The 20,055-nt window shown below is 43.3% G+C and overlaps 1 non-coding gene across 1 annotated transcript; it reads left to right on the top strand.

Moving 5' to 3' along the window:
- Positions 1-200: 200 nt before the first annotated feature.
- On the top strand, positions 201-338 carry LOC119931064. Its single transcript, XR_005451931.1, has one exon. It is a non-coding gene; the product is annotated as a small nucleolar RNA SNORA7 (small nucleolar RNA).
- Positions 339-20,055: the final 19,717 nt, after the last annotated feature.

Here is a 20,055-nt window from a genome sequence, read left to right as displayed (position 1 = left end):
CTAACTTGCATCTACCCCAGTGCTTAGTATAATGCCTGGAGCTTAGTAAGTGCTTTACCAAAACTGTTAATAAAAAAAAAGAAGGAAATTATACAAGCAGGGAATCCCCTACTTCTATCAGATCTGGGTGTTTTGCTATTTCTTCATATCTCTGATTGCACTGACGACTTCAGTAAATAGGGTTTCCGTAGAAGCCTTATCCCCTCTCAGGGTCACACCTGGAGAGTTTCCAGAACTCTACCAGTCTCAGCTACGGGAGGGAGAGTCAAGCAGAGGCCTACCCATTCCATTCCTAGCTTGGCTAGTGGCTAGCGAGCGGAAGGCAATCGGCTACAAGTCAAAACTCACCCGTGCTGGGCAGCAGTGGCACGGGAGAGAGTCGAGGGCGGAAACTTGAGTTTACCGCGTGGAAGGTGGCAATGGCAAACCACGTCCATATTTTTAACAAGAAAGCTCTATGGATCCACTACCAGAACGATTGCAGATGGAGGTGGAGCACTCTGGGAGAGATGCGCCCGTGGTATCGCTATGGGTCAGAAACGACTCGATGGCGTACGACAAGACAAAAGCCTTAAGTTGGCAGAAAAACTATCCTTAGGAGAACGTTAGCTTGAACGGTTTGTTGAGGGGATTATTGAAGTGTTGTTCATTCCATTCAGTCGTATTTATTGAGTGCTTACTGTGTGCAGAGCACTGTTGAGGCGGTTGTTGCCACCTCTTAAAATGTCTCCACTTGGGTGTGATCACTGTGGCACCATCCATAATAATAATGGCATTTATTAAGCACTTACTATGTGCAAAGCACTGTTCTAAGTGCTGGGGAGGTTACAAGGTGATCAGGTAGTCCCACGGGGGGCTAACAGTCTTAATCCCTATTTTACAGTTGAGGGAACTGAGGCACAGAGAAGTTGAGTGATTTACCCAAAGTCACACAGCTGACAAGCGGCGGAGCATGGATTTGAACCCATGACCTCTGACTCCAAAGCCCATGCTCTTTCCACTGAGCCACGCTGCTTTATCTATACTTCTCAGGGGTGTTAACTGTAGTAGTAATAATTATTGTGGTATTTGTTAAGTGCTTACTATGTGCCATGCACCATAGTAAGTGTTGGGCTAGATACAAGCAAATCAGGTTGGACACAGTCCCTTTATTTCGTATGTGTATGTGGATCCACTCACACTTTAAGGAGTGCATGTAGTCTTACACGTGTGTCAATCTGAATTTGTTTGCTGAAAGCTTTATTACGGTTTGACAGATGACTTTCATGTTAGATACCGTAGAAAACACTGTCTTCCTATTCAATAATCACTTCATTTAATAATGACGGCATTTGTTAAGCGCTTACTGTGTGCAAAGCACTGTTCTAAGCGCTGTATAATAATGATGACATTTATTGAGCACTTACTATGTGCAAAACACTATTCTAAGCACTGGGGAGGTTACAAGGTAATCAGGTTGTCCCACGGGGGGCTCACAGTCTTAATCCCTATTTTACAGATGAGGTAACTGAGGCACAGAGAAGTTAGGTGACTTGCCCAAAGTCACACAGCTAACAATTGGCAGAGCTGGGATTTGAACCCAGTAGGGCATGTGCCTGGAGCACTCTCCAGGATGTTTACATTATTATTGTTATTATTATTGCTATTATTTTGGCATAGTGGTTAGAGCATGGGCCTGGGAATAGGAGGACTTGGGTACTAATCCTGGCTCCACCAGTTGTTTGCTTTGTGACCATAGGCAAGTCAGTTCAATTTCTCTGTGCCTCAGTTACCTCATCTGTAAAATGGGGATTGAGGCAAAAACTCCTCACCCTCGGCTTCAAGGCTGTCCATCACCTTGCCCCCTCCTACCTCACCTCCCTTCTGTCCTTCTACAGCCCAGCCCACACCCTCTGCTCCTCTGCCGCTAATCTCCTCACCGGGCCTCGTCCTCACCTGTCCCGCCGTCGACCCCCAGCCCACGTCCTCCCCCTGGCCTGGAATGCCCTCCCTCCGCACATCCGCCAAGCTAGCTCTCTTCCTCCCTTCAAAGCCCTACTGAGAGCTCACCTCCTCCAGGAGGCCTTCCCAGACTGAGCCCCCTCCTTCCTCTCCCCCTCCTCCCCCTCCCCATCCCCCCGCCTTACCTCCTTCCCCTCCACACAGCACTTGTATATATGTTTGTATGTATTTATTACTATATTTTATTTGTACATATTTATTCTATTTATTTTATTTTGTTGATATGTTTTGTTTTGTTGTCTGTCTCCCCCTTCTAGACTGTGAGCCCGCTGTTGGGTAGGGACCATCTCTATATGTTGCCAACTTGTACTTCCCAAGCGCTTAGTACAGTGCTCTGCACACAGTAAGCGCTCAATAAATACGATTGAATGAATGAATGAATGAAGGAACCCATAACCTTTGACTGCAAAGCCCGGGCTTTTTCTGCTGAGCCAAGCCAAACGCTCCTGATCCATACTCTGCACACAGTAAGCACTCAATAAATACGATTGAATGAATGAATGAATTGGAGCCAAACTTTCAAAGCTTATAAAGTGGGAAATGTACTAGAGTAAATTAGTTTACCCAAAATGGGTAAACTCATTTTGAATGTTGTGATACACCTGTAACTAATGAATTATTTTTAATGAGACTTTTACAGCTAGGGATTTTTGAAAAACATACCTCTGGAACTGTGTATGAAACTGCTATATCATTTCTTATTCCATAGGAGAACACCCTGAAAATGCAATGAATTATATCAGGAACTAATAAGCCTGACACTATGCATTGAAATTCTCTAGCTGTGATAGCCTTTGTAAACATGTAGTTGGCAGAGTGTGGAGAAGCAAATGGTTAAAGATAAACCAGAAATTACATCAAGATTTCACAACAGTGCTGTCAAATTTAAATGCAATCAATTGACAGTTGTAAAATTATAAGCATTTTTTATGCTTGATGGACGTAATTTTATGGTGTTGAACAGTATAAAAGGATATATAGTGAACGGCTAGAATTTTTCTTTTATTCTTTCCGGTGACACTCTGCTCAACCTAATTAACCTGTATCTGCCCTAGTGCTTAGAATAGTGTTTGACACATGGTCACATGATACATGGTGCATATACATGGTCCCATGGTAACAAATATCATTAAAAAAATGAAAGATTTCTTGAAATTCTCCCAAGTTTCCAAAGACCTAGACAAAACTAATCCACGTAGTCAGTCAAAGGAGACTATTTAAAGAGGAGGGATAAAACGAAACAATGATTCTTCAGGAACTCTGAACTCCCCTGTTAAGCTTAATGATGTGCCCTAAGAATTTTACTGCAACATCATTTTTTATTTCATTGTATATGTGCAGTAAAATGTAAAGATGGCAGAGCTGAGCCTCTGCTAGCAACAGAGAGGGTTTTTGACCCCTGCATGCCCAGCAGGAATCGTGAAAAATTGCTGAAGACGTCAGTGTCAAGCAGAGCACCCATCTACTGCCTTGTGAGGTTACCTATATCATTTTTTATTTCATTCATTTGTTCATTCATTCATTCAATCGTATCTATTGAGCACTTACTGTGTACTGAGCTTCAGCCAAATATAGGTCAGGGAGCAGAGGAGGAGAGGGGAATGTGGTTGGGGAAACCACCAACTTGACTGAAGTACAAGTGTGCACTGTACTTCTAAAAAAATATTCAAAAATCGGTGCCATGTGGGGAGGGGGGAATAACATGGGCTGGGATCAAGACTATTATTATGTATATAATATTATAATATGAATAGATAATATAATATAATATTATTATTGATTTTTTCATTCATTTGATAGCATTTATTGAGTGCTTACTGTGTGCAGAGCACCATACTAAGCATTTGGGAGAGTACAATACAATGATAAACAGACATATTCCCTGCCCACAATGAGCTTGCAGTCTAGAGGGGGATGCAGACATTCATATAAATAAATAAATTACAGATCTGTACAAAAGTGCTGTGGGGCTGGGAGGTGGGGAGGAATGAAGGGAGCAAGTCCGGGTGAGGCAGGAGGGAGAGGGAGAAAAGGAAAAGAGGGCTTAGTCAGGGAAGGCCAGTGGTAATAATAATAATAATAATAATAATAATAATAAAACAGTACATGTTAAGTACTTACTATGTGCCAAGCACTGTCCTAAGCATTGGGGTAGATAAAAGCTAATCTTGTTGAACACAGTCCCTGTCCCACATGGGGCTCACACTCTTAATTCCCATTTTACAGATGAGGTAACTGAGGCCCAGAGAAGTGTAGTGACTTGCCCAAGGTCACAGAGCAGACACGTGGCAGAGCCAGGATTAGAACCCAGAACCTTCTGACTCCTAGGCCTGTGCTCTATCCATTAAACCAAGCCTCTTATGTGCCAAGCAGCGGAGTAGATACAAGTTAATCAGGTTGGACACAGTCCCTGTCCCACGTGGGGCTCACACCCTTAATCCCCATTTTCCAGATGAGGTAACTGAAGCCCAGAGAAGTGAAGTGACTCGCCCAAGGTCACACAGCAGAGAGGTGGTGGAGCTGGGATTAGAACCCAGGTCTCTCTGACTTCTGGGCCTGTGCTCTATCCACTAATATTCTCTGGTTAGATAAAGAACTAGAAAATTGAGTGGAGAACATTATTTGGAAGATTGTTAAGCAGAGTGTGGTGATGATGTGGTGAGGCTCCCGACCAAACCAGAGGTCTACAGACCTGTAGTGCTTTCTGGAAGTCAGGAGACAAGGGGGAGGTGGCCTTCAAGATTCATATATTATCACTTCCCACCCTTTTGAGAGAGTTTAGAAACAAAGAGTCAATTTATTTATTTATTGAACACTTACTACGTGCAGAGCACTGTACTAAGTGCTTGGGAGATATAATACAACAGAATTAGCAGACAAGTTCCCTTCCTATAATGGGCTTATAGTCTACAGTCCCCATAGACTGTAATTTCCTTGTGAGCACCCCTTGTGAGCACCTATCACATCCACCAACTCTATTGTATTTTTGTTGTGAGCTGGGAATGTGCCTACCAACGCTGTTACATTGTACTTTCCTAAGTGCTTAATACAGCTAGTCAGTCAATTCTATTTTTTGAGTACTTACTGTGAGCAGAGCACTGTACTAAGCACTTAGAGTATGCTATAACAATATAACGGATACAGTCCATGCCCACAGTGAGCTACAGTACTCTGCACACGGTAAGTGCTCAATAAATGCGATTGATGATTTCCCAAGTCCTTAATACAGTACCATGCACACAGTAAGCCCACAAATATTGTGCCCTAGGTTTTCATAGCAATATCATTTTTTATTTCATTCATTCATTTAATCGTATTGAGTGCTTACTGTGTGCAGAGTACTGTACTAAGCACTTGGAAAGTACAATTCAGCATCAGAGACAATCCCTACCCAACAACGGGCTCACAGTCTAGAAGGGGAAAGACAGGCAACAAAACAAAACAAGTAGACAGGCATCAATAGCGTCAATATAAACAAATAGAATTATAGATATATGCACAGCATTAATAAAATGAATAGAATAATAAAAATGTACATATATACACAAGTGCTGTGAGGCGAGGAGTAAAACATATAAATGGAATGTATCTGGGGCTTTGCCATCATCAGTGTGGGTTTCTGAACAAAGACTCAGGTAGAGCATTCTGTGAGGTGGGTATGCCTAGCAGGAATCCTTATTTTACACAGTAAGCACATAATTAATACCACTGGTTGATTGATCGATTGATTGTTCAAGGCTGTCATACGTAGACTCCCCACAGACATCACATACAATTCTGAGCTGCTCCATTAGTAGTATTTATGCCCCATACTTAACATCACATGACAAGAGTGGATCACAAATACTGCATTCCTAGAATAATGTCTGTCTCTTATCACTGACCCCTCATCACTGACCGCTCAATCACCTGGCTCCCTCCTATCTTGACTCACTACTCTCCTACTACAACCCAGCCCACACACTTAGCTACGTGCCGACCTACTCATTGTACCTCAATCTCATCTATCTCACCGCTGGCCTTTCACTCACATCCTGCGTCAGGCCTGGAACGCCCTCCCTTCTATCTGACAATTACTCTTCCCCGCTTCGAAGTCGTATTGAAGGCGCTTCTCTTCCTAGAAGCCTTCCCTGGCTAAGCCCTCCTCTCCTCTTCTCCTGCTCCCATCTCATTGCCCTGACTTGCTCCCTCCCTCCCAGCCCCACAGCACCTATGTACCTATCTGTTATTTAGCTCTATTAAAGTCTGTCTCCTCCTCTAGACTGTAAGCTTGCTGTGGGCAGGGAATGTGTCTGTTACTTTGTTGTACTGTACTCTCCCAAGCTCTTAGTACAGTGCTCTGCACAGAGTAAGCACTCAATAAATACAATTGACTGACTGACTGGGTGCATCTTGTGCAGACAATGGTCAACCGTGGGTTATAAAACAGCTGCTGTGTGGTGAGGTGAAACTGAGAACAAAGCAAGGAGGCCGGAGGAAACATTTTAAGGATTCAGTAAATCAAAGCCTCCAAAATCGCTGCATCTTGGCTGTAAATGGGAAATAATTTGCCACACGACACACTGGAAAGAAGCTGCTCTTTTGGAGTAGAAGCTTCATAAGAATCTTGAGACAAGGATGAAAAGCAAAAACAGCACCAGACACTACAAATGGCAAAAATGACATTATAATGAAAGGTAATTTATCTGAACCTGTATGGTTCTTTTTGTTTGTTATGGTATTTCTTATGCATTTAGTATGTGCCAGGCACTGTTCTAAGCACTGGGGTAAATTTGAGCTAATCAGGTTGGACACAATCCACGTCCCACAATATTATTTCCCACTGTACAGATGAGGTAACTGAAGCACAGAGAAGTTAAGTGAATTGCCTAGGGTCATAGAGCAGAGACAGGATTAGAAACCAGGTCCTTCTGACACCCAGGCCTGTGTTCTATCCACTAGTCCATGTTGCTTCTTGTGACTGTGAATTTCACTTTGTCCTTTCCTGACACAGACACACCCATAGGTGAATTTCACCATCAGTGGAGCCTTCTTTGAACACCAAAGGCAGGTAGGCATAGAGTCCATTGCCTAATTATGTAGGGGCTACATTATTTAAGAACTTCATGGTAAGGAAAATTTGCATTTAAGTATGTTATGAATATGCCAACCTCATTCACTTCAAGTTTATCCTTTCCTGCCTTAACTCAGCTCTCTCTTCTGCCAGACAAAACTATTTCTCCTCCCTTATTGACACCCATGCCCATCACCCCCGCCAGCTCTTCCGTACATTCAACTCCCTTCTCAGGCCCCCGGTTCCTCCCCCTCCTCCTTCCCTCACCCCCAACGATCTGGCCTCCTACTTCATTAACAAAATTAAATCCATCAGGTCCGACCGCCCCAAAGTCTCTTCCCCCCTTTCTCCAACCCCCCGGCTCTCAACACTCTCTGCTACTCTCCCATCCTTCCCAGCGGTATCCTCAGAGGAACTCTCCTCCCTCCTCTCAAGTGCTACTCCGGCCACCTGTGCTTCTGACCCCATTCCCTCTCATCTTATGAAATCTCTCGCTCCATCCCTTCTCCCCTCCTTAACTTCCATCTTCAACCGCTCACTCTCCACTGGTTCCTTCCCCTCTGCCTTCAAACATGCCCATGTCTCTCCCATCCTAAAAAAACCCTCTCTTGACCCCACCTCACCTTCTAGTTATCGTCCCATATCCCTCCTACCATTCCTTTCCAAACTCCTTGAACGAGTTGTCTACACGCGCTGCCTAGAATTCCTCAACAACAACTCTCTCCTCGACCCCCTCCAGTCTGGCTTCCGTCCCCTTCATTCCACGGAAACTGCGCTCTCAAAGGTCACCAATGACCTCCTGCTTGCCAAATCCAACGGCTCATACTCAGTCCTAATCCTCCTCAACCTCTCAGCTGCCTTTGACACTGTGGACCACCCCCTTCTCCTCCACACGTTATCTGACCTTGGCTTCACGGACTCCGTCCTCTCCTGGTTCTCCTCTTATCTCTCCGGTCGTTCTTTCTCAGTCTCTTTTGCAGGCTCCTCCTCCCCCTCCCATCCTCTTACTGTGGGGGTTCCCCAAGGTTCAGTGCTTGGTCCCCTTCTGTTCTCAATCTACACTCACTCCCTTGGTGACCTCATTCGCTCCCACGGCTTCAACTATCACCTCTACGCTGATGACACCCAGATCTACATCTCTGCCCCTGCTCTCTCCCCCTCCCTCCAGGCTCGTATCTCCTCCTGCCTTCAGGACATCTCCATCTGGATGTCCGCCCGCCACCTAAAGCTCAACATGTCGAAGACTGAGCTCCTTGTCTTCCTTCCCAAACCTTGTCCTCTCCCTGACTTTCCCATCTCTGTTGACGGCACTACCATCCTTCCCGTCTCACAAGCCCGCAACCTTGGTGTCATCCTCGACTCTGCTCTCTCATTCACCCCTCACATCCAAGCCGTCACCAAAACCTGCCGGTCTCAGCTCCGCAACATTGCCAAGATCCGCCCTTTCCTCTCCATCCAAACTGCTACCCTGCTAATTCAAGCTCTCATCCTATCCCGTCTGGACTACTGCACTAGCCTTCTCTCTGATCTCCCATCCTCGTGTCTCTCTCCACTTCAATCCATACTTCATGCTGCTGCCCGGATTATCTTTGTCCAGAAACGCTCTGGACATATTACTCCCCTCCTCAAAAACCTCCAATGGCTACCGATCAATCTGCGCATCAGGCAGAAACTCCTCACCCTGGGCTTCAAGGCTGTCCATCACCTCGCCCCCTCCTACCTCACCTCCCTTCTCTCCTTCTACTGCCCAGCCCGCACCCTCCGCTCCTCCACCACTAATCTCCTCACTGTACCTCGCTCTCGCCTGTCCCGCCATCGACCCCCGGCCCACGTCATCCCCCGGGCCTGGAATGCCCTCCCTCTGCCCCTCCGCCAAGCTAGCTCTCTTCCTCCCTTCAAGGCCCTGCTGAGAGCTCACCTCCTCCAGGAGGCCTTCCCAGACTGAGCCCCTTCTTTCCTCTCCCCCTCGTCCCCCTCTCCATCCCCCCGTCTTACCTCCTTCCCTTCCCCACAGCACCTGTATATATGTATATATGGTTGTACATATTTATTACTCTATTTATTTATTTATTTATTTATTTTACTTGTACATTTCTATCCTACTTATTTTATTTTGTTGGTATGTTTGGTTCTGTTCTCTGTCTCCCCCTTTTAGACTGTGAGCCCACTGTTGGGTAGGGACTGTCTCTATGTGATGCCAATTTGTACTTCCCAAGCGCTTAGTACAGTGCTCTGCACATAGTAAGCGCTCAATAAATACGATTGATTGATTGATTGATTGATTGAATAACCGTTTCTTTGACCTCACATTGAGTTCTGTCCGGACAGATGATCACTGTCTAATTCCTAATTCCCCAATGGTGCTCAGTTGAAAATGTGAGTGAAAACAGGTATTATGGGAGAATGGATTGTATGTATGTACAGACACACACACACACACACACACACACACACACAAAAACAGGTGGAAATGATTTTTTTTTCCAATTTTGATATTGTTGATTCACACAACATCCACTGAGTTTCACTCTCAGTGTCATGAAGGGCAAGTACACATACGTACACAGACACACATGCACACATATTCTCTAAATCTAGCAACACCTCACTATGGCTTTAAGGCATTCTCGCTCCTCATCCACTCTTTTCTCCCACTACATTCCAGCTCGCACTTCGTTACGCTCAAGCTAACCTACTCACAGTGACTTAATCTCTTCTCCCATCGCTGGTCTCTGACACATCCTTTCCCCCCTTCCTAGAATTCCCTCTCCCTCCATATTCAACAGACCACAGCTCTCACCATGCCCTTCTTAAATCACATATTCTCCAGGAGCCTTCCATGATTAATTTCTAATTAGTACAGTTTATTAACACTCCCCCAACTAACTCTTAAGCACTTACATACTGCGCAAGATGTTCAATATGCTCAATCTCCTGAAGTATTTTGGTACATATTTAAGTACCCTAATACTTAAACACTAACTCACATACAAAACCTTTCTTTCCCCTTTGTAATTTATTTAACTGTCTACCTCCCCCTCTAGATTGCAAAATCTTTGAGGACAGGGATCATGTCTACAAATTCTATTTTGTCTCCCAAAAGCTTAATGCAATGTCCTGCACAGTGTAGGTACCCAATCAATGCTATTGATTAATTGAGTTATACAATATGGAGACAACAGGTGGCCAACTCTAATAATAAACACGTGGAGCTTTGAAACTGGACCCTCAAAGAAATTCTGCTCTAATATTGATAATTAGCCCATAGAATTATTTTTTAAAGATAATTGTTAAGTGCTTAATATGTGCCAGGCCCTGTATTAAGCTTTGGGGTAGGTACAAGCTAATCAGGTTGGACACAGTCCATGTCCCACGTGGAATTGATTTCCATTCCTCAGTCTTAATCCAGATTCCACAGATGAGGTGGCAGAATCAGGATTAGAACTCAGGTCTTCCTGATTCACAGGCCCATGCTCTATCCCCTAGGCAATGCTGCTTTTCACAAAGACATTTCTGTGTCTTTCAAAATTTACACGACTCCTGGTGATCAGGGAACCTACACTATTATGTGGCTTGAGTTCAAATACCGCAGCACGAATGAAATATAATGCAGATTGAGAAATTGTCAGCACCTGCAAGCCCAAGGCTTATAATGCTCTTTCAGAGAGCTCTTTCAGAGAACACAGTCTAGTTAATCTTCTTCTCCTTCCGAGCAATGTCTCCTTAATCATCCCCAGAATCCATACAAATCAATTAAAGCTGTAGTCTTTTGCACTTCCCAGCAGGAGTATCATAATCAGCCAGCACCCTCATGGCAGACTGAAATGCTTGGCGAGGTATGTTATTTCACTGTCAATCTGCTCTTGCCTTTTTTGAAAGGAAGACATTTCTCCTTTCTCCCTTGAGTGCAGAGCCCTAGAAAGGGGAGATTGACCTTTGAAGACTATCCTTTTACTCCTGAGCCAGATTTAATATCTTTCCCCTTGTTTATCACATCAGGTGTTTGGAGGAATGAGGCCCTAGAGTGTTCTTGTAGAATGTTCAGTCTTTTGGCTTGAATTCATCATTCTGAAACTAGACTTTCCACTTCCAAATTATCAGGCAGCTCAGAAATCTTTTAGAGCATTCTCTTCTTTTTGATTATGATCTCCAAGCTTTTTGGGAGCAGGTTTTAAAATTATTTTATTTTCTCTAGCTGCAGCAAATTCATAGGTTTTATCAATCAATTAATCATTTTTACTGAATGCTTTCTGTATGTAGAGCATTGAACTAAGCGCTTGGGAAAGTGCAATATAACAGAGTTGGCAGAAATGTTCCCTGCCCTTAAGGAGCTTACAGTCTAGAAAGGGAGCCAGACTTTAATACAAATAAATAAATTCCAGATAAGTAACTAAATGTTGTGGAAGTGAGGGTGGGGTGAATAAAGAGTGAAAATCCAAGTGCAAGGGCAACAGAGACAAGAGTGGGAGAAGAGGAAATGAGGGTTTAGTTGGGGAAGTCCATCTAATAACAATAATAATGAAAATAATTGTAGCATTTCTTAAGGACTGGTTATATGCCAAGCTCTATACTAAGCACTGGGTTGATAGAAGATCATCAGACTGGACACAGTCTCTGTCCCATATGGAGCTCATAGTCTAAAGGAGGAGGAGAACTGGTATTCAACTCCCATTTTCCAGGTGAGGAAACTGAGGAACAGAGAAGTTAAATTCATTCATTCATTCAGTCAATCATATTTATTGAGCACTTACTGTGTGCAGAACACTGTACTAAGCGCTTGAGATGTACAAATCGGCAACATATAGAGTTGGTCCCTACCCAACAAGAGGCTCACAGTCTAGAAGGGGGAGACAGATAACAAAATACATCATTAATAAAATAACTATAGTAAATATGTACAAATAAAATAGAGTAATAAATATGTACAAATATATACAAGTGCTGTAGGGAGGAAGGGGGAGATGGGGAGGGGAGGAGGAGGAGGAAGAGAGGAAAAATGGGGGGGCTTAGTCTGGGAAGGCCTCTTGGAGGAGGTGAACTCTCAGTAGGGAGGAAGAGGGCTGGTTTGGCGGATGAGTGGAGGGAGGGCATTCCGGGCCAGAATGACTTACCCAAACCCACAGAGCAGAACAAGTGGCACATAGTAGTACAGTGGCTGGCACGAAGTAAGCCCTTAACAAATATCATAATTACTATTATTATTATTCACTCAATCTTTATTTCAGCTTTCTCAAAGAGATTCATCCTTTTCCTTCTGGTAACCACCAGCACTAATCCCCACAGCTCTGGCCGGTATCACCAGCTGGGAGTCCTTTCACTGAAAACTCAGGTGTCCTTTCATCAACATAATTAATTAAGTTTATTATTATTATGGTCTTTGTTAAGTGCTTACTATGTGCCAAGCACTGTTCAAAGCGCTGGGGTAGATATGAGGTAATCAGGTTGTCCCACGTGGGGCTCACAGTCTTAATTCCCATTTTCCGGATGAGGTACCTGAGGTACAGAGAAGTTAATCGACTTGCCCAAGGTCACACAGCAGACAAATGGTGGAGTCGGGATTAGAACACATGTCCTCTGACTTCCAAGCCCATGGGTCAAGGTTCCAGCAAGTTCCAGCTCCAGTGGTTCATTTAACCCTACTGAGAGCTCACCTCCTCCAGGAGGCCTTCCCAGACTGAGCCCCTTCCTTCCTCTCCCCCTCGTACCCCTCTCCATCCCCCCATCTTACCTCCTTCCCTTCCCCACAGCACCTGTATATATGTATATATGTTTGTACATATTTATTACTATATTTATTTATTTATTTTACTTGTACATATCTATTCTATTTATTTTATTTTGTTAGTATGTTTGGCTTTGTTCTCTGTCTCCCCCTTTTAGACTGTGAGCCCACTGTTGGGTAGGGACTGTCTCTATATGTTGCCAATTTGTACTTCCCAAGCGCTTAGTACAGTGCTCTGCACACAGTAAGCGCTCAATAAATACGATTGATTGATTGACTGATTTAACTTGATCGATTGATTGGTTGATAGAGAAGCAGCATGGTTTAGTGGAAAGATTATGGGCTTGGGAGTCAGAGGACATGAGTTCCAATCCCGGGTAGGGATTGTCTTGTCTGCTTTGTGACCTTGAGCAAGCCACTTAACATCTCTGTGCCTCACTTACCTCATCTGTAAAGTGGGGATTAAAACTGTGAGCCCCACGTGGGACAACCTGATTACTCTGTATCTACCCCGGTGCTTAGAACAGTGCTTGGCACATAGTAAGTTCTTAACAAATACCATCATCATTATTATTATTAATATCTTACTTGAATGGAAGAGAGGTTCTCCCTTGAGATCTTTTTCCAAGTAACAGGCCACATCAACTACGCCTAAGACCGAGACAACACACTCAGAAGAATTTTGCATCAGCTTAATAGCAATAACTTTATTTTCATACACAAAGTTTTTGACGTACACTTGCCCCAGCTTGTATCATTTCTGAATTTCCTGTTTCACAGGCCTCTCCGAACTCAAACTTTTGAAGGATTTATCTCTCGATTTGTGTTTCAGTTCAGTGATGATTCAGTAAGTCCTGACTAGTTCACCACATGCTATTTCAGCACTCTTGTACCCAGTAAGCGCTCAATAAATAAATACGATAAATACGATTGATTATCTGTTCTTCCTTCATCAGTGTTCACACCCCAAGGGGCACTAGTATCATTGCCCTGCCATGCTTTGACGACCACTGTTATCACCCTGTGGGTCATACAATCTGTCAATGTTTCCGATATACACAATATTTTATTTTATAATAATAATAATAATGGCATTTGTTAAGTGCTTACTATGTGCAAAGCACTGTTCTAAGCACTGGGAGGTTACAAGGTGATCAGGTTGTCCCATGGGGGGCTCACAGTCTTAATCCCCTTTTTACAGATGAGGTAACTGAGGCACAGAGAAGTTAAGTGACTTGCCCAAAGTCACACAGCTGACAACTGGTGGAGCTGGGGTTTGAACCCACGACCTCTGACTCCAAAGCCCGGGCTCTTTCCATTGAGCCACCCTGTTTCTCTATGATAATAATAATGATAATAATAATAATAATGATGGTATTTGTTAAGTGCTTACTATGTGCCAAGCACTGTTCTAAGTACTGGGGTAGATACAAGGTAATCAGGTTGACCCATGTGAGGCTCACAGTCTTAATCCCCATTTTACAGAAAGTACTAACTGAGCCATAGAGAAATTAAGTGACTTGCTCGAAGTCACATTAGCTGACATGTGGCAGTTGAGATTAGAGCCCACGACCTCTGACCCCCAAGCCCATACTCTTTCCACTAAGCCATGATGCTTAATAATAATATATATTTATATATATTTTATTTTATTTTATATTATATTATTATATTATATTACATTATATTATTATATATTATATTATATTATATATATACATAATATTAGTTAAGTGCTGACTATGTGCCAAGCACTGTACTAAGCACTGGCGTAGGTACAAGATAATCATGTCCCACATGGGGCTCACAGTCTTAGTAGCAGGGAGAACAGGTATTGAATCCCCATTTTACAGATGAGGGAACTGAGGTCCAGAGAAGTGAAGTGACCTGGCCCAAGGTCCCACAGTAGACAAGCAGTGGAACCAGGATTAGAACCCAGTTCCTTCTAACTCCCAGGCCCGTGCTTAATCTACTAGGCCATGCTGCTCTCATTTAATTTTATTTGCTGAACCCAGGGCCTGGCCACTGGAATTGATCATAGTTTGTTGTCAGCTTGCTGGTTTCACAAGCACAGCCTGTTTGAGTCATTCATTCATTCATTCATTCATTCATTCATTCAATTGTATTTATTAGGTACTTACTGTGAGTAACTGAGGCAACAGTAACTGAGTAACTGAGGCACAATATAGCAATAAAGAGAGGCAATTCCTGCCCACAGTGAGCTCACAATCTCGGGGGGAGACAGACATCAATACAAGTAAACAGACATCAATAAAAATAAATAAAATTAAAGATCTATACATCAGTGCTATGGGGCGGGGAGAAGGGGGAAGAGCAAAGGGAGCAAGTCAGGGTGACGTGGAAGGTAATGGGAGATGAGGGAAAGTGGGGCTTAGTCTGGGATGGCCTCTTGGAGGAGATGTGCCTTTAATAAGGCTTGAAGGGGGCTAATAATTGCCTGGTGGATTTGAGGAGGGAGAGGGTTCCAGGCCAGAAGCAGGATGAGGGCCAGGGGTTGGGGGCGAGACAGGCGAGATCTTGGCTCAGTGAGTAGGTTAGCACCAGAGAGCAAAGTCAGGGTCACTGCAGCAGCAGCTGCAGGTCTGGACACAAGCCTGGTGAGGAGATTACAGTCCCTGCTCTGACAGGAGTAGCGTGGGCAAAGCCGGGGGGCAAGAGGTGGAGGACCAAACACCAGCCATCTTGTACAAAATCAGTCGATCAATCAGCAGTATTTATGATGATGATGATGACAGTATTTTTTAAGTGCTTACTATGGTTCAAGCACTGTCCTAACGTCTAGGTTAGATACGAGGTTAACAGATTGGGCGCAGTCCATGTCCCACCTGGGGCTCACAGTCTTACCATGTCCCACCTGGGGCTCACAGTCTTATTCTCCTTTTGATAGATGAGGGAACTGAGGCACAGGGAAGTGAAGTGACTTGCCCGAGGTCAAACAGCAGACAAGTGGCAGAGCTGGGATTAGAGCCCAGGTCCTTCTGAGTCCCAAGTACGAAGTCCTTGGGAGAGAACAGAACAGAAGAGTTGGTAGGCAAGCTTATGGTATAAAGGGGTAAAAATAATAAGAAGAATTGTGGAAGTTAAGCATTTACTATGTTCCAGGAACTGTACTAAGTGCTGGGGTAGATACAGGCTAATCAGGTTAGACACAGACCATGACCCACATAGGGCTCACAGTCTTAATCCCCATTTTTCAGGTGAGGTAACTGAGGCGCAGAAAAGTGAAGTGACTTGCCCAAGGTCACCCATCCCCCTGCCTTACCTTCTTCCCCTCCCCACAGCACCTGTATATATGTATATATGTTTGTCCGTATTTATTACTCTATTTATTTATTTATTTTATTTGTACATATTTATTCTATTCATTTTATTTTGTTAATATGTTTTGTTTTGTTGTCTGTCTCCCCCTTCTAGACTGTGAGCCCGCTGTTGGGTAGGGACCATCTCTATATGTTGCCCACTTGTACTTCCCAAGCACTTAGTACAGTGCTCTGCACACAGTAAGCACTCAATAAATACGATTGAATGAATGAATGAATGAATGAATGAATCAAGATCCTTCTGACTCTCAGTCCTCTGCTCTACCCACTAAGCTATGCTGATGCTACTTCTAATAGGATAATTAATGGATGGGAGGTCCACGTATAAAAAGGATCAGTATGAGTGTGTGTGTGTGTGTGTGAGTGTGTGTGAGAGTGTGCGGGCAATTATCTGCTGTTTCAAGCAATTTATTTATATTATTGTCTGTCTCCCCCTCTGGACTGTAAGCTCATTGTGGGCAGGGAACATATCTACCAACTCTGTTATGGTGTACTCCCCCAAATGCTTAGTACAGTGCTCTGTAACTAGTCAGTGCTCAATAAATACAACTGATTGATTGAAGCAATTCCTGGTTCACTCTTTCTCAAGGATTTTTGCACCTCTGAAGAAAATGGAAGTTGCATACTTATTCACAACCAAGGTTTTTCATCATGATGGGAATGTAAAGCTGTCACTGAATTATGCAACCTATGCAGTCCACTGAGTTACCATGCCTGGAGAGACACAAAAGGTATTAAATAGAACGAGAAGGTCAGCAGAGCTTTCAGCCAACTGCCTTGCAAATGCCTCTGACCTCCTTTCTGACTTTGGACAAAAAAAGGCAGTTGTGGATTTTTAGCAAGAAATTTTAAAATGTGGGAAAATTTTAAGAATGCAAATTGAGGGTAGACAATGACAGTCTTAATCATGCAAATTCAGAATGTTCGATCAAAGGAAAAGTACGGTCCTTTGGTGATGTGCATGAATTATGAAATATATGCTAATTTTGGAATTGCGTATGTTTGATAATAGTTTGCTAAAATGCACACAGTTTCTTGAGATCATCCTCTATTGAGACTCGTATACATTCTCTCCGAATGGAAAATGAAGGCAGTTTCTTTTCTGATGAATAATAAATCCAAGACAGGTCTAAATGTTTTTTTGTTGATGGTGAGAAAGCACAAGGGTGTTAAATTATTATCCAACTCTTCCAATGAATGAACATCATAGATAAAGGTCATCAGTTCAATGCTGTTTGCTGGATCTGCCTGAGAAATGTTGAAATCGGGGAAAGTCATTCCTGCTTAAAAAACTGAAATGAACCCTGGAGGCATTAGTGAAGAAGGCCCAGGAGATTCTTATCCACATGTAAACTGACTTGGAAGTCAGTGGAAGATATAACATTACCCGGAAACTTCCCATGAAATGCAAAATAGTCAACTCACTTACCAACAGGCATTAAACACGAGATATGGAAATTATTAATGCAGGAATGGCCACAATATGGCCTGAACCTAGAAGAGCAGCTCTAAGACTAATAGAAATTTGCTGCTTAGGTGTTTTTATTTTGACTAGTAAAACCTACCTAGTAACACAGTCCTACTAGATGAAAATCTGACTCTGTAGCTGTGTTTGTCTTCTAAGGTCAGGCATATTGTTTGAAAGGAATTTTTTGGTAGAAATTTCCAATTTTCATCCCAATTTGCACTGGGAAAATTTAATGTTAGACACTAATCCAATGTTAGCGGGTATTATTCTGTGCTGCAACATCACTGTTTTTGAAACACCTCATGTTTGGACTCAAGGTTTTTCTCCACTGACTTCTGCTCAATCCTAGCTTAATTAATTGCTCTTTTCAGGCAAATTGTATAGTCAATCGATCAATTCACTATATTTAATTAGCGTTTACTGTGTGCAGAACACTGTACTGTAGTGTGCAGAACACTAAGTGCATGGGAGAGTGCAATATAACAGAGCTAGTAGTTACATCCCCTGCCCAGTCTAGGTGGGGAGAGAGATTAATATAAAGAATAAATTATGGGATATGTACATAAGTGCTGTGAAGTTGAGGGAGAGGTGAATAAAGGGCGCAAATCCAAGTGCAAGGGTGATATAGAGGTGAGTTGGGGAAGAGGAAATGAAGGCTTAGTCAGGGAAGGCTTCTTGGGGGAGTTGTCCTTTTAATAAGCTTTTGAAGGTAGTGAGAGTTATTTTGTCTGTCAGATAGGAAAAGGGAGGGTGCGCTAGGCCAGAGGCCAGACTTGGGTGAGATGTCAGCGGTGAAATAGATGAGATCGAGGAACAGTGAGTAGGCTGGCATTAGAAGTGAAGTGTGTGGGCTGAGCTGTAGTAGGAGAGTAACAACATGAGGTAGGAAGGGGGGAAGATGATTGAGTGCTTTAAAACCTCATCTGTAAAATGGTGATTAGAACCGTGAGCCCCGCATGGGACATTGACTGTGTCCAACCTGATTAACTTGCATGTACCCAAGCGCTTAACAAAAAAAGCAAAATAAATGTGTTTCAATCCTGTCTCTCCTGCCATTTTTAAATGATATTTGTAAAGTGTTTATGTGTCAAACACTGTTGTAAGCACTGGGGTAGATGCAAGTTAATTAGGTTGGGCATAGCCCCTGTCCCACATGGGGCTCATGGCCTAAGTAGGAGAGGAACAAGAGAACTGAGGCACAGAGAAGTTAAGTGACTTGCCCAGGGTCACACAGCAAGCAATTGGCAGGGCCGGAATTAAAACCCAGGTCTTATGATTCCCAGGCCTGGGCTATTTCCCCCTTGTTTTCATTTTTCTGTAGCTAATGGCTTCCTCTTTGCCTGCATTTCCCTCTCCCTTCCAGTTTGACAGACCATTGCTTTGCCACATATTTCCAAGCCCTGCTGAAATCACATCCTTTCCAGGAGGTCTTTCCTGATGTATTTCTAATCTTCCCTATATTATATTCCCCTCCTCTACCCTTTGCAGAAATTCTGTCCCACCAATGCACTGAAGTGCTCACAGCCTATTTAATAGCATTTTTCTACATTTCTTTCAGACGTTATTTATACCTGTTGTGTACATTTCCCCTTTTCCTTTTTTTCCCCTTATCTGTAAATTTATTTTTATGTCTTGTCTCTCTCTCTAGAGTGGAAAACACTTGAGGGCAGGGACCATATCTATTAATTCTATTGCATTCTCCCGAGTTCTCAGTACAGTGCTTTGAACAAAGTAGATGCTTAATCAATCACTTAATTTTATTGATTGAGGGCTTACTGTGTGCAGACCACTGCATTAAGTGCTTGGGAGAGTACAGTATTACAATATAAGAGACGCATTCCCTGCGCACAGTGAGCTTTCAGTTTAGAGGGGGAGAAAGACATTAATGTAAATAAATAAATTACAGATATGTACATAAGTGCTGTAGGGCTGGGAAGGGGGATGAATAAAAGGAGCAATTTAGGGTGACACAGAAGGGAGTGGAAGAAAAAGAAAGAAGGGCTTAGTTAGGGAAGGCTTCTTGGAGGAGATGTGCTTTCAATAAGACTTTGAAGGAGGGGAGAGTAATTGTCGGATATGAAGAGGGAGGTCATTCCAGGCCAGAGGAAGGACATGGTCAAGATGTCACTGGCAAGATAGGCGAGATGGAGATAGTGAGAAGGTTGGCATTAGAGGAGCAAAGTCTGCAGGCTGAGTTGAAGTAGGAGAGTAGCAAGGTGAGTTAGGAGGGGCAAGGTGAATGAATGCTTTAAAGCTGATGGAAAGGAGATTCTGTTTGATGCAGAGGTGGATTGGCAAACACTGGAGGTGGAGGTGTTTACTAAATACTACTAATTGATTAAATGATTAAAAATGAACAGTTCCCCCAGTATGGTAGGATAAGTTTGGGCTGACACAGCTATTGTGATAAACTGATCCTTCATTAAAAAATATCCAAAGCATAGCTTACAAGCTACCTTACTATATGTCA

Source organism: Tachyglossus aculeatus, chromosome 7, assembly GCF_015852505.1.
Source record: "Tachyglossus aculeatus isolate mTacAcu1 chromosome 7, mTacAcu1.pri, whole genome shotgun sequence".
NCBI classification, from domain to species: domain Eukaryota; kingdom Metazoa; phylum Chordata; class Mammalia; order Monotremata; family Tachyglossidae; genus Tachyglossus; species Tachyglossus aculeatus.
The sequence above is the reverse complement of the archived record's forward strand: the minus strand, read 5'-3'. Positions and strand labels throughout refer to the sequence as shown.